Source organism: Apis cerana, linkage group LG12 (assembly GCF_029169275.1).
Source record: "Apis cerana isolate GH-2021 linkage group LG12, AcerK_1.0, whole genome shotgun sequence".
Lineage (NCBI taxonomy): Eukaryota > Metazoa > Arthropoda > Insecta > Hymenoptera > Apidae > Apis > Apis cerana.
In genome coordinates, this window is record NC_083863.1 from 9,007,320 (window position 1) to 9,024,093 (window position 16,774).

At 32.8% G+C, this 16,774-nt stretch overlaps 1 protein-coding gene across 4 annotated transcripts in view; it reads left to right on the forward strand.

Annotated features, from left to right (window-relative positions):
- LOC107998365 (uncharacterized) overlaps positions 1 to 16,774 on the forward strand; it is a 66,845-nt gene that overhangs the window by 10,853 nt on the left and 39,218 nt on the right. The gene's annotated exons all lie outside the window — the stretch shown is intronic.

Consider the following 16,774-nt stretch of genomic DNA (forward strand, 5'->3'; position numbering starts at 1 on the left):
GTAGGTAAACGCAATTGGGGAAGGCCGCGGAGGATTCACGACCAATGAACAGGGAGCAGGATTCCTTCTCACCGCGATCCACGACTTTATATAGTCGCTTTGCGCGTTTTATTTTCGCGCGCAGCTGCAATTTCTGCATTGCAATCGTCTCGTTACGCTCGAGGTTAATTCGAGGTTAAACGAGACAAAAACTAATCCAAATGCCGTGGACTTATTGTGGACAAACGATCAATTAGATCGATTGAGACGTGGTTATTGAAGTATCTTTTTCCCGAGAGATCCTGTTCAATTTCTATAAAAGGATTCGTGAGTAGCTTTGTAACAATTCAATCGTTTCAACGAGCAGAAATCGTTTCCGTTCCGCGTTCAGATAAAAAAAAATGTGGAGGCAAAAGTGGCGCCAAATGCCATGTTAGGCCTCTTTCGAGGCCTTGAACGAAATTAACGGTGATTCCTTGGAAATCAAGATTAGTCGCCTTTAAACGTTCGGATTGGAAGTGGAAGTAGGAAGTCGTTTAAAGGTCTGTTGATTCTAGATTCAACAATACTCTTTCAACTTCTCTTTTTCAAAATTTTGTTAAATGCGTTGGATATCGTGGAAATATTAACTCGAAGAGAATTATATTTGAAACGTAAATGCATTTGCAAATCTATTGCGGTTCATCAGTGAAAACGCGGTTCTACAGTGAATACGAATTTTCCATCGTTGTTATTATTATGCTATTATATATCATCGTATTCAAGCATAATAAAATAAATCTTCCGCTCTTTCGAACGATACACATTTTAATACAGAAAATATATCCCCGTGAAAATTTTGTTTATTAAATGTTAAACTTCTTAAAATTCTAATACTTTTACTAATATTGTCGTCATATTCGAAATTAACGGGATAAGTCTTTCATTCTTTCGAGCAACGAAATTACTGTTAAAAAAATATCCTAGAAAAGAAAATCTCCATTAAAAATTTTAATCTTGTTAAAATTTTAAAAAAACTTAGCGATTCGTCGCGTTGCATAGGATCCATCGATATATAAACATCAATATTATCCGTGTCGGTGGGGAAAGCTCGACGCTGGTATTTCTTACGTATGAAGTTCAATTAGCGAGTCAAGAGTCGCGAATATTACGCGCCGATTGCAAGTCGGTTTGATGTAACGAACGGAATAACGTTCGGAGGAGAAGAGCGGAGCGGAGTACGCGCCTTGCATAACTCGAATTTCAGGCGTAAACCTTGACTTTAAAACTGGCCGATGCCTGTTGCACTTTCTTCGCGATCGGACACGCTTTCCTCCACGCGTTATCGATTATACGATGTTTCCATTTCGCACGATATTTCGATTTTACGATCCTCGAAGTTACGTACATCGTCGTACGATCTCTTTGTAAAAAAAAAAAAAATTTGATGTTAAACGAGAAAGGAAAAAAAAAAAAGAAAAAATGTGCCTTTTTAAATAAGATTCAAATGTTACATCGATATTTAAACAAAAAGGACGGGGATTTGTTGCTCGAATGTGAGAAGAAACAATATTCATTCATCATAGTTTCATATTGTAAGAAGAGGATATATTGGAAGAAAAAGGCAATAAAGGAGGTTCTAAACAATTTCTTAGGACTTGCAATTTTCTCTGTCTCGAAACGTATCCACCTCCAATTCTTCCTTTCCTTCCATTTGTATTTTCAATTTCAAAAAATTACATTTATCGTCATCGCTTTGCCGTTTCGCAAAATTTATGCCGCAAATTTGCGTTAAAGTTCAATCAAACTTGGAGAAGAAGAGACAAGCGGTATTTTCTAAATTTAGCATTAAAAATTTCCATCATAACAATTTTCAATGTATTTAAAGTACATTTTTTTTTTGCCTCTTCCTTTTTAAACTTTTAAACTTGATCTTTTACCAGTCGTTATTAGAATTCCTCTTCCTCTCCTTTTATTCGACGACCGTGAAATTAGATAATTGGTTATTCCGGACAGAGAATTTCTCCGAGCGTGGCATTTTTTTTTCTTTCTTTCTTTCTTTTTTTTTTTTTTTGAAAGTTTTCGAATAAAATCTACATCGATTCGTGCAACTTTTCGAAACCAAAGGAATTTATGAATATGATTAAAAAGAAGTATCGAATATATCAAAACGTAACATAATTTTCCATAAAAATTTAAAGATGGTGAAAAAATTCACTTATCGATCACGCAAAGACGCTAAATATCTACTTGAAATGCTAATCGCGATGCTAACACCATTACACGGACAGCTTCGCAACAAATTCACCATTAATCCGGCAACACTATATTTTCACTTTCGTACTTTTCCCTCTTCCTATTCCTCGACTTAACTTTCATTTTTCCCCCCTTTTTTTTTTAAATAAAATTAAATTAAGTAAATTTTTGTCTCTTAAAAAAGAAAGAATTTCTGTTGTATCCATATACTATTATATAATTAACTCCTTGCCGATTCACCAATTTATTTTCCTTATCTCACGAAAAATTCTCTTCTCTTCTCTCTCTCTCTCTCTCTCTCTCTCTCTTTCTCTGGTATAAATAATATATGTATATATAGGCACCTTACCACTTACTTTTCTCAGTAGAACTACGAATCTAGAAATCATAAAGGCATAGATACAGAATTTTCCCTATTATCCCATCACACCTACGTCACGCCTTGTATTTGCATCCCCCCATTGTTTATTTTGGAAACGTGCAATCTATACAAATGTACAAACTACGTAGCGACACTTAGCATAATAACGTTACCACGGCACCACGGGTCAGCAAAACCAGGTAGCCAAATTCACATGTTGTCCCACATTTCGATATTCGCATTATCATTCGACCTTACTCGAGCTCGATCATCACGATCCAGACAAAGACAGTTGGATAGCGCGGTTTCGTTTCGAACGAAAAGTTCCCACTACTTTTTTCTCCCTCCCCCTCTTCCCGATTCGATGATCGCCGATTCTTTTCTCTGTGCCGTAAAGCCGACCGGTTTTTCTCTCCCTTTCTTTTCTTTCTTTTTTTAATGTATACAGATTTGTGTTACAGATTTCGTTCCCGGACACGGCGAAAATCCTCCTCCGACCGTTCTAATTTCCCTCTAATGATTTCGACCTGACAAAATTATCGGAAATCCTAGCTCGAATACGATTATCCGTTGGCTTTGCACGCTGCTCCGCACTTGCCAGGTTTGAGTTAAGGGGGGTAATTCAAAGAGGGAGAGGGGGAGTAATAGGAAAATGGAAGGCTCGTGAGAGGGTATTGTATCGTGATCGTACGATTAATATAATTGTTAATTCATTTCTCGAATTTTTCTTTTTTTCCTGTTCCCTAACCGATTAATCGCTTCGTTCGTTATTATTGAATAATAACAATAATTATCGCGAGATTATTGTTACAATAAGGAGATTTATAAAGTATTGCATTTTAATAATCACCTTAATCTCTTTGAAGTTTGAATAATCATTTGTTCAATTTATTCGGATACTGAGTCGGGAAGTAAAGTCGGATAATTAACTCGAAATTTAATTATTCCATAACGTAAACGTAATAACGAACTGACAGTTTCAATTTGCGAGTAATGAGATACGCGATGTTTAAATCTACGACGACAAATCGATATTGCAATCATTGCATATAAATACGGTTTCTATTCTAAATATAACAAATTTTTTCGCACTTTTGCTTACCCATTGAAAAGCTAACGCGTTTTTCATCGCATTTCATCCTAGCAAACCATTTTATCGCCGGTATCTATGTATATTCCTCCATATTTGCATTGTACTTTTTCCTCACAACGTGTGAAATGTTGAAAAAAAAATCGAAATGCTAAAAAATACAAAAGAAAATTATCCATATAATTCGATGCGTTTCTTATTTTATCCATTACAGTTGTTATCCGAGGTATGTGTCTTCTTTGACAAGAATTAATGGACAAAAGTCCGTGGCAAAAATAGGGATATGAAGATGGACGGGGGAGGAATAACGAAGAACAAAACTTGGACGAGGAACGAAGGCCGATAAAACATGAAGAATCGATATTGGTTAAGCAACAAATCATCTTTTTCTTCCTGTTACGTTTAAATTGACATGATAGAATGGGAAAGTTATCTCATGTTATATATAATATACCTCGAAGAAATTAGTTTATCATTTGTTTCGCGTTCCAAATTTGCTCGTCTAATTAATTAGTTTAGAAGTAATAATCTACAAATTAATAAGCAAAAAAAAGAATATGTAAGAAATTTGGAAGTTTCAAAACGCGATAGAAAATTCTTTTATCTCGTATCATTTAATTCGTTATAATAAGACGAAAGTGCATATAATCGGAAGATTATATACGAGAAGTGTTGCTAGTTGAAATTCTTCGATGTAATGCAATTTAAGGTATAGTTTAATAGACAATTCGAATTAAAATTAGATTTTAATGAACGACTTTGTTCGATTAAATTTTAATAAAAATTTGAGACGAAGAATGTTTACCTAAGCCCTAAAGAAATCAATTTCCAAAGATTCCTTGTTCGAAATATCTTAGGAGAAATTAACACGAATGAAAAATAACGACGGGGTTTTTTTATGAGATATTTCGTTTCAAAAATTATAAATAGGAAAAGAGGAATGCGAGAACTTTCGAATTTTGATTCCTTTGAAAACTGTTTCATATTGAGATAACATTCGAAAATACGATTAACTTTTCCACCCCTTTGAAATTATAGATTTAAAGCATTCGAACGAGCATTAAATCTTCATCGAGTTAAATAAACTTTTCTCAAACGAGACGGTTGTTTGATTGAAACTTTCCACGGAGTTGATCAAACTACGTCAAACGTAGGAGGAAAGATTTCTCGATCGCCAGATCATCATCTCCCCGAATTCACCAAACATCGTAAATCAAATAAAAAACATCCACGTGTCTTTAGATAATAGGAAGAAAAAAAAATTTGAAATCCTTCGACTAGATCCATTGTTTCTCCATCAATAATAATAAATCGATTTTAACATCGATTTATAAATTTTTCCAGTTATATTCGTTAAAAAATCCTGATAATGATTCTACTAAAAGCATCCACGTGTTGTTGGATAATTAGGAAAAAAAGAAAAATTTGAAATCCTTTGACAAAGTCCACAGTTTCCTAATCCATCAATAATAATAAATATTTAACACCGATTTATAAATTTTCCCAATCACATTAAAAAATTTTGATAATCGATTCTATTAAAACCATCCACGTGTTGTTGGAAAAAAAAAATTTGAAACCTTTCGACAAAGTCCACCGTTTCTTAATCCATCAATAGTAATAAGCGTTTAACATCGATTTGTAAATTTTCCTCGGTTTTTCCCAATCATATTCGTGTTACGTGTTATATACGACAGCAGAAGAGGAATCTCGGATGTTGGAACGGATAGGCAATACTTAGTTTAACCGTGAACCACGCGCGATCGGTTATCGCGACACAAATCACTTTCTCTGAATGCTTAACGTTGTATGGAACTATGGTACGCGGAATCCTCTCGATAATTTCCAACCGAGCGTAATTTACATGAGGTGTAACTGGTTTGACACGCAGCCGGTTGCCGCGCGTAACTTTCCCGACCGGATTATAAAGAAAGAAAGGAAAGAAGAAAGGAAGAGAGAAAGAAAACCAGTCGTCTGGTCATGACTCGCGTGTTAACATTCTATTTCCTCGATGCTGACACTGTTACCGTTCTGATATAATCATGTCTCGGCCTATTTGAAAAGGGAAATTGAAGAGAGAGGGGAGGAGGGGAGTGTCTCCGGATGTTCGGTTAGATGAGCGAACTTGTTACGTAAACAAGAGAAATATTTGTGTAAAAAAAATTCGTACTCTCGGATATTATAGTTATTTATTTTAACGTGCGATTAATTGGAAAAATTTATCATTTCGTTTCGTTTCAGCTGAAACGGTATCGTTTAAAATAAACGTCCTTCGATACTTTCTGTCCTCTAATATTCACTTTTAATTGGTGGAAAAAAAGAAAATCTTAAACGAGAAGTTTATTTATCGCCAAATAAAATGTAAGAGAGATTTCCTTAAAGAATTCCAAGCGTTATGTCCTTGAGAATTTACTGTAAATTCATAGCGATTAAACGCGACCAAAATGAGAAAATGGCTAGCTTTTTCCAAGAAATTTGTATCAGCTCGAGTTAACTTGCTCGCTTAGTTACTTGTGGAATAGCGTTATAACTTTGAGTTCCAATTATCGTTTCCGCATCCTCTATATGTCCAACGAAGCGAGAAAAATTCACGGATTATTTCGGAGATTACTTCTCGGGAGCACAGATGAACGTTCCGCGGCCAGTTATCATTCTACCAAGATCCGTGACCCGTTTACATCAGTGGCTCTCAACTCGCGATTCAACATCTCCAATTTCTAATTTTTAATTCTTATTTATTGTTTCTATTGTTCATCGTCGTTATATCATCATACGTAATCTCATCGATCAAATTTTTCGAAAATTCAAGCAAATTTTTACGAGGAAAAAATAACTCCGGTTACTCTTCCCACGTACAATAAAATTCATGATAGAACGTCATTGATCTTATTATAGTATTAATCTTTGAAATTTTTCTCGCTCTATACGTATATATAGGATGGGAGAGAAGGATGGGAGAGAAACTATTTGAACTGTTAGAGAAGGGAAGGAGAGAAGCGCGAAAAAAAAGTTGGAAAACACTGGTTTCGCAGGAAGGTTAAGGCCCGGGTGTTCTCGAGTGGGCAAACCGGTTCGGTGAAATCTCGCGATTAAATCGATATGTTCCGCGAAACCTCCTAAATATTTTACGATCGACCTGTATAATTTCATTTCCTGGTCGATATCGGCCATCGAGGATGCTGATCAACTTGTTGCGTAACAATTATTTTTATCAATTCCTCCTCTTCCTTATTTTTATCAATTCCTCCTCCTCTTTATTTTTATCAATTCCTCCTCCTCCTTATTTTTATCAATTCCTCCTCCTCCTTATTTTTATCAATTCCTCCTCTTCCTTATTTTTATCAATTCCTCCTCCTCCTTATTTTTATCAATTCCTCCTCCTCCTTATTTTTATCAATTCCTCCTCCCCCTTATTTTTATCAATTCCTCCTCCTCCTTATTTTTATCAATTCCTCCTCCTCCTTATTTTTATCAATTCCTCCTCCTCCTTATTTTTATCAATTCCTCCTCCTCCTTATTTTTATCAATTCCTCCTCCTCCTTATTTTTATCAATTCCTCCTCCTCCTTATTTTTATCAATTCCTCCTCTTCCTTATTTTTATCAATTCCTCCTCCTCCTTATTTTTATCAATTCCTCCTCCTCCTTATTTTTATCAATTCCTCCTCCCCCTTATTTTTATCAATTCCTCCTCCTCCTTATTTTTATCAATTCCTCCTCATCCTTATTTTTATCAATTCCTCCTCCCCCTTATTTTTATCAATTCCTCCTCCTCCTTATTTTTATCAATTCCTCCTCCTCCTTATTTTTATCAATTCCTCCTCCCCCTTATTTTTATCAATTCCTCCTCCTCCTTATTTTTATCAATTCCTCCTCCTCCTTATTTTTATCAATTCCTCCTCCTCCTTATTTTTATCAATTCCTCCCCCTTATTTTTATCAATTCCTCTTCCTCCTTATTTTTATCAATTCTTTTTTTTGCCTTTTTCCTTCTTAAACTTTTAAACTTGATCTTTTACCAGTCGTTATTAGAATTCCTCTTCCTCTCCTTTTATTTGACGACGTGAAATTAGATAATTGGTTATTCCGAACAGAGAATTTCTCCGAGCGTGGCATTTTTTTTTCTTTCTTTCTTTCTTTTTTTTGAAAGTTTTCGAATAAAATCTACATCGATTCGTGCAACTTTTCGAAACCAAAGGAATTTATGAATATGATTAAAAAGAAGTATCGAATATATCAAAACGTAACATAATAAAAATTTAAAGATGGTGAAAAAATTCACTTATCGATCACGCAAAGACGCTAAATATCTACTTGAAATGCTAATCGCGATGCTAACACCATTACACGGACAGCAACAAATTCACCATTAATCCGGCAACACTATATTTTCACTTTCGTACTTTTCCCTCTTCCTATTCCCCGACTTAACTTTCATTTTTTTCCCCCTTTTTTTTTTAAATAAAATTAAATTAAGTAAATTTTTGTCTCTTAAAAAAGAAAGAACTTCTGTTGTATCGATATACTATTATATAATTAACTCTTCGCCGATTCACTAATTTATTTTCCTTATCTCACGAAAAATTCTCTTCTCTCTCTCTCTCCTCCCTCCCTCTTTCCCTCCCTTCCTCCCTCTTTCCTTACCTGCCCCCTCTTTCCCTCTCTTCTCCCTCCCCCTCCCTCCCTCCCCCCTCTTTCCCTCTCTCTCTCTCTCTTTCTCCCTCTTTCCCTTCCTTCCTTTCTCTCTCTCTTCCGCCTCCCTTTGTACCCTCCCACTTCTCTTCTTTCCCTCCCCCTCTCTCCCTCCCCCTCTTTTCCCTTTCTTCCTCTCTCTGCCTTTCTCTCCCTCTCTCTCTCTTTCCCTCTCTCTCTCTCACTCTTCCTCCCTCTCTATCTCTCCCTTTTTCTCTCTCTCTCTCTCTCTCTCTCTCTCTCTCTCTCTCTCTCTCTCTCTCTATGTCTCTCTCTGTCTCTCTCTGTCTCTCTCTCTCTCTCTCTCTCTCTCTCTCTCTCTCCTCTTCCTCCCTCCCTCCTCCCCCCCCCCCCCCCCCCCCTCTTTCCCTCCCTCCGCAACGATCTCTCTCTCTCTCTCTTTCCCCCTTTCCCTTCCTTCCTTTCTCTCTCTCTTCCGCCTCCCTCCTTTGTAGCCTCCCACTCTTCTTTCCCTCCCCCTCTTTCCCCTTTCTTGCTCTCTCTGCCTTTCTCTCCTTCTCTCTCTCTTTCTTCTTCTTTCCCTTCTCTCCCTTCCTTCCTTTCTCTCTCTCTTTCTTCTTCTTTCCCTTCTCTCCCTTCCTTCCTTTCTCTCTCTCTTCCGTCTCCCTTCTTTATACCCCCCCCACTTTCTCCCCTTCTCTCCCTTCCCCCTTCCCCCTCCCCCTCTCTTCCTTGCTTTCTTTCTCTCTCCCTTCTTTTCTCTTCCTCTCGCGCTCTCTCTCCCTCTCTTCTTCTCTCCCTCCCTCCCTTCCTTTCTCTCTCTCTCTCTCCCTTCAACCCCTCTCTCTTTCCCCCTCCCCCCTTTCTCTTTCTTCTTCTCTCCCTCTCTCCCTTCCTCGCCTCTGTTTCCCTGTTCCTGTCCCTCTCCTTCCCCTCTCTCTCTCTTTTCCTCCCTCTCCCCCGTCTCTCTCTGGTACAAATAGTATATATATATATATATATATATATATATATATATATATGCTACTTACTTTTCTCACTAGAACTACGAATCCTCCTACTCGCCAAATTTATCAATTCCTTCTCCTCCTTATTTTTATCAATTCCTCATCATCCTTATTTTTATGAATTCCTCCTTTTCCTTAGTTTTATTAATTCTTTCTCTTCCTTATTTTTATCAACGCGTTATCGCGATCAATGGGAAAAGATATCAAGCATGACCCATTGATCGATTGATTCGATATGAATCGATACTTTTTTCTTTCTTTCTTTCTTTTTTTAAGTCAGTTTTCCAGCAAAAAACGTTTCCCTTGTTTAAGTGAAAAAAATTCAGAATAACAAAATTGCCTTTCTTATTATCTAATTTAAAAAAAAATCGAGTTGTTAATTCATTTGAAGTCAGAAGAATAATTTTATTTCTCATTCGAAAAGAAGTGCAACGAGGACGCGAATAGCTCGAAATTATCATAAATCGGATCTGTTTAAGGATATATTCTATTTAAGAATAAGATTCTCCTGTGATTCGGATCAGAGAGATGAGAGGACACCGCTTGTAAGGATGTGCGAGCGAAACGATTGATCAATGTATTACATTGATATCGCAATCGCTCCTCTTTCATCGCCTGGAATGGATTCAAATTCCTCGCGATCTCGTCAACGATCAAAGGTCTATCCGTTGCACCGAATGCAAATTATCCAACGCAGCTTGGAACGCGTACACATTGTTGGTAATCGTTGCGTTTCGTGCAATCTTTGCCCTGAAAATTTTTTTTACGCGGGTTTATTTCTAGTAGCCGGCCTTTTTTAGTTGTCTCCAAGATATTTGCTATTCGCATGACAAGTAATGTTTGCTACTAATCCATAGTCTCGTAACACGACCTCGGCGCATCTCGTTGCTAAATGAGAGAACGTAGGAATGAATGAATAATCAGGGAATAATCATCGAATCACGCGATTCGATTCTGCTTAAAATGCTTTCGCCTTTGGGAAGGAAGACTCGTTCATCGTGTTACAAACGACATTCTACGGGAGAGAAAAGGGATTTTCTCGAAGAATCGATTTGTCTATAAATGGTTTTCGTTTGTCATCAACTACGAAGTATTGAAAGTAATCGATGATGAGAGAATTTGACAAATTTGAATTTCCCGAGAAGAGATCGCCAAATAATTTTTAAGACGAGTTGTTCTAATTATTTATACTTTTGTTCGCAATTATTTCTACGGAGAAATTTCGGGTTGCATTACGCACGAGTTAAGTTATAGGTTAACCTGTTGATATATTCTGTAGTGAAGTGGCGAGGGCTATATGTATATATATATATATATATGTATATGTATATACATATAAGACTTTGTAGCTTGCACAAATCGATAATATCCATATTACGGAAGTTATATTATAGACGTTTGACAAGCATGTTATTCCTGTTAACGAATTCTGTGTTATTGCTATTAATAATAATATAATAATCACCACATCTCCAACGATTTATTGAATATATATTGTGAGTTATAGATATCTTTCTTAAATAACGTTTTAATAAAATATTTATTCGAACTTGTATGAAAATTTTGTCCAATGTATCAAAGCATCATATATTTCCAAAATAAATAAATTTTCACGAAAATTCTCTTTTCCACTTTACAATTTTGTATCTTTCAATCGGTATCGATTTTAGTTTGCGAAACTCTATGTCTATATGAAACTCTATATGTCTATATGAAAATTCGTAGAATCTTAAAATCTCAATAAAAAATTCTTAGAATCTTCTGTTCGAATTACATAGCCGAAAATCCTTATGAAATTAGATATAAAATTAGATATCATCTAAAATTTTTTCGTTGAAGGGGATGAAGAGAAATATTAACTCTTTTAGAGAAAACACAAATATAAAGTATACGCTCTTCTCTAGAGAATATTGTCATCGTTAAATTTAATGCTATACATATATTTTCGTGTTAACCGTTAACCAATAAAAAAAAATAAATATTCTAGTTTTTCTACGTCACGGCAAAAAGTGACACGCTTAAATTGGGATTTTGTCACGTAAACAAGTGTTACATCCTTCGAATTTTTATATAAATCAACCGAAAAATAGTAATAAAAATTTTTAAACTTCTTTTCGGGAAAAAATATGTTTATTAGTTATATATTCGCTGATCTAATCCTTGTATCTTCTTATCGAGATAGAAAAAAAAAAAAACAAGAATAGGTGAACGGCCGAAAGACGAGTAATGAGATAATAATAATAATACCGTTATTTCTATATGTTTCGAGATTGTTTTTGAAAAAGGAACGAGTAATATTTAAGCAAATTGTTTTTTTCAGAAATTAAGATGATACGTTGTTTATCATTCCTCTTGTAACGCTTTATCTCCGTGTTTCATCTTGTCAAGACGATGCCGTTACTCCGATCGATCGTAATCAGATATTTTAAATGAACAACGTCTCTGGATGATCTTTGCGAAGGATCATCGGATCGGCAATGAATTTCTTGCACGGTCATTCGATCAATTTAATAAGTCGTTCTTGCGTCGATTTATTTCATTACTGATTGGTTAATATGCGTATATTTACATATTCTTGTTTTATTTCTCCGTATAATTACTATTTTTTAAATTTTATTTTATATATTATTATATTTTTATATGCATTACGTATGTTTTACATATATTATAATTTTATAATAATTTCCTCATAAATTTTTGTACTCGTATATTATCTTAATCAAGTTATTTTTTTTTATATCTTTATATATTACAATAAATATTATATTATATTTTTATATCTTTTTTTTTTCTCCTAGATTTCATAAATTTCAAAATATTTCATATTTTTCCTTCACGAAGTTTTAATATTCAAATAAATTTTTGAATATTAAAACTATATTCGGCTATACTCCTTTCTTTGATCTACATATTATTATTTAAAAAAGTAAATTATGCCGATAAATTAGGTAACTATCGAAAAATTTTGATCAACGCCATCTCGCGTTTGGATCCGCGAAGCTCTGACTCGTTACTAGCATAACAGGATATGCAAGGAGGTATGCGATCTCAAAGACAAAGAAAGCGATATTGTGTGAGAAGGATAGAGAGCACCCCCACCACTTCGGTAAACATTATATTGAAAATTTATTAATAACTCAATTTTTATCCAAAATTTTAAAACTTTTAAGCTTGCATTATGAAGTTAGAGTTTCAGATAAATTTCACGTATCTATTTTAACGTGAAATTCTTTTGCATTAATTATTTATTAATAATTATTGCGTCATACTTTTAATGTATTGATGACGCCATAATGAAAATTCATTAATTACTCGTTTTCTACGCAAAATTTTTACACTTTTAAGATCACATCTTAAAGCTAGAATCTTGAGCAAGTTTCTTATATCAATTTTAATGTAAAATTCTTTTCCGTTTAATTATTTATTAACAATTAATGCGTCACATCGAAGCGATATCATTGGTATGCAATAGATTTTTTATTAATTTTTCATGATGTGGGAATTAATTTATTTATGTAATTATATGTATTGAAACATTGTTTCTTCCCCTATTTTCACATCTAAATTCTATTTAAAATTCAATTGTTATTTAAATAAATAAATTAATTGCTTATTATTCGGTTACAGAAGTGGGAGTATACGATGAACACATTCTTCATAATAATCGTTAATAACTAATTAATGACAATGAATTCCTGTTAAAATTAATAAAAGAAACTTGTCTCAAGTTCTAACTTCAAGATACGATCCTAAAAGTGCAGAAATTTTGCATAGAAAACGAGTAATTAATGAATTTTCAATTTTTAATACAATATTATATTATTGTATTAAATGAATCGTTACGTCGTAATCGTTAATCGTTAATAATTAATTGTTAAAAAAGAATTTTACATTAAAATTGATATGTGAAACTTATTTGAAGTTCTAGCTTTGAAATGAAAGCTTAAAAGTCTCAAACTTTTGCATAAAAATTGAGTTATTAATAAATTTTTCATGTGGCGTTTTCAAAATGGTGGAGATACTGTTTGTCTTTCTCGCACAATATTGCTTTCTTTGTCTTTGAGATCGCATACCTCCTTGCATATCCTGTTATGCTAGTAACAAGTCAGAGCTTCGCGGATCCAAACGCGAGATGGCGTTGATCAAAATTTTTCGATAGTTACCTAAGTTATCGGCATAATGTACTTTAAATATTTATGGAATCAAAGAAACATAACCACAATTATAATATTTAGAAATACTTATTCGAGAAACATTCGAAAAAATCCGAATATTTATAAATATTGCCAAACAAGAAAGTTAGAAAAGTATTGGGAAAAATAGGAAGAGGATATTTTTTAGAAAAAGAAGAAAAAAAGGTAAAAAATATGAAAATATATAAAAATATGTTTAATGATTTTTGTCATAAATTTGAAATTCGAAAAACTAAAAACAAAATATTAAAAAAATTTCGTATGCCACTTCTTTTTCAATTAAATTCTCCTGTTATGAAATCTTAAATTTGAACAAAATTTTATGCAATGAAAAATCTTATATAAGAAAATATTTGAGAAAGAATGTCATACCAATGTTTATTCCTATTTACATAAATTTTGCAATTTTAATGTAAAAGAATATAATTTATAATTTTAAAATAAAAATTTTTGTAGTAATATTTAATAAAAACTAAGGATTAAATTATCACATTGTTCGAACATCGATATGCACGAAATATTTTTATAATAATACGTGACTTATCGTTATGTTACGAAACGAATATCGAAAAATGTCTGAGGAACACGTGCTTTGTGTTCATGTCATCAACTATTGGGATTCTTCTGTTTTTAAAAATTCCATCATAAAGATAGAAAATAATATCGTACACGTAAATATAATATTATGTAGAATAGTGTATTGAAGATTTACATTGAATAAATCATTGAATGTATAAAATATAAGATAAAGAGGCAATATAGTTTCAAACATCATAGATAAATATTTTTAATATTTTTTTTATACTATTTAAGATCATAATGAGAATATTAGATTTATTTTAAAGTTTAAATGCACATTAACGCGGTTTTCTCATTTATTAAATTATTACAAACTGAAATACGTTTATTCAACTTTCTGCATAAACTACATCATTCCGTCGTTCTATGATATTCTCGGTTTCATTTAAGCAAATTTCAAACTACGAATATCATCATGATTTCAGATCTCATGATATATGAAGAAGACAATTCATTTGCGCGTTTTGAGATGGAAATCTGTTAAATCCGGACTTTCGTTCAAATTCCAACTTCCAGAAATATGAACATGATCAATAGATTATCAGATTAAACGAAAATTATTAGTAATTTATGTAAATTCAAATTCAAAAATAAAAAATGAAAGTAAGTCTAAAAATATGGAATTAATATTTGATATATAATTTAAATAATTATAATAATCAAATTAACTTTTATACAATTTTTAGTGAGAAATTTTGAATTGAATTAAAGACAATATAAATATCTACAGATCATATCCTGGATTATATAATCAGTTTATAAAGCCGAAATTAGAGATAGAAGGGTTAAAGATTTAAAATGTAAATGTGATTTCGAATGCGAAGATATAAGTAAGCAAAATGTATAATTCTTATATAATTTATCAAGAGTTTGCAAAGAATGAAATTACAATAAAATTATAACTTCTTATATTGTCTCTTTTTTAAAAAGACAAATTAAAGAAAAGTTAAAAAAATATGTATTTTAAAAAAATCTTATTCTGATTCAACGCCAAAATATGTGATCTCTTGATATTCGCCGCACGTCTTGAGATTCTCTGCGACCCGGATGAGATTTTATTTATGAAGACCGTTTTTCGAGCGTTGGGTGTTGCGGGAATTTTATCGTATTGTCACACATATTCCTCCTTCGTGATCTCGGTCGCTTCGCGGATTGACGAGGACGCGAGAAAGCGGATCTTGCGGGCGTAAAGCCTGAAGAGGAATCTTGGAATGCGTGACTTACAATCGATGAAAGAAATTTTTAATCGTTGATGAATAATATATGAAAAATATTTATAAAACAGGTAATTCTATTACTTTTTAAAATTTATAAAATATAGAAATAAAAAAAATAATTGAATATGTTTTATTCTTGAATATTCAACTTAAAGAGATAAATATAAATATTTAATTTAAAAAATAAGTAAAATGAGTATGAAATAAATAAAAAGTTTTTAATCTTTAAAATTTTAAATCTAGAAAATTGGAGAAAAATTTCATAGAACAAATATCATGGAATGCGTGGCTTGCAATTAGTTTTTGATTGCTGAGGTATGTAGTGGGAATTTTTGATAGTTGCCAACAAATTTTATGAGTCGTTTTTGGACTTGATTTATGCGACATCTCTGACCATTGTATTCTCAAGGAAAAGAGAAGATCCTGTCGTATTCTCAATGACGTAATTTAACGAAGGGCCCTGAGATGGAATTTATGATAGTATCGTCAGTGTAGGAGATTTTCGATTTACGAAATTCTTTTCTTATGAAGAAATCGAGGAAATTAGGAAACTTTTAGTAATTGGGAAGTAACTACGTGAAGTTAATTTACGTAATACGTAATCTTTAATCTAATTACACAGTGATTGGAAGTATGCCTTCTTGAGGCAGTGAGTTCAATTGTTATCTATTAAAGTAAAGGAAATCTAGTGAGATAGATACTGAAAATACTAGAAATATATTGTACATATATATAGATAGTAATACAAATGAACAAAAAATAATTGCTGTCTATTTGAAATTAAAATTTTTAAATAGAAAAATGTTAATGAAGTTTAAAGTTATCAAATGAATAAGAAAAAATTCAATAAAATAGCTTGTAAATTTTCTGAAACTACAAAAACTTCAATAAACTTCGAGAAAGTCGTGGCAAGACATTTTTTAAAACAGAGAAATAAGAAGATTAAGAAAGATTTTATTAAAAAATAGAAAGTCCAACGAATTTTGATATATCTTCAATCTGTTAATGATTTCGTACTTTGAATTTTTAATCAATTATATTATTATTCGTCAAAATATCAAAAAGTGATTGATGAAAAAAGAAATAGACAAAATTTGATTTCTTTATCGTCACGTATAAAATATTCATCATAAAATTCTCACAATGATTTTCCCTCTACTATATTTTATCTTAAAATAATTTTAAAATACGATATCAAATTCATTGATATTATTTATTTTTTTTTTACATATTTTTTCCAGCAAAAATATCCATTCGACGAAAATTCTCATGGATGACACTTGACATGTGATGGAACACGTGCAGTTTGAATAGCTTCGTTGCGGATCGCACAAAATACGGTGGTTGAATATTTCGTACCGGAAAATGTACTCTTACTAGCGATATATGCTGTACACGTTTGACCCCCGTGCGTGAATTTTTAACAAACTTAAGCAGATTCCCCGATCCGCCGCCGCGTGTCC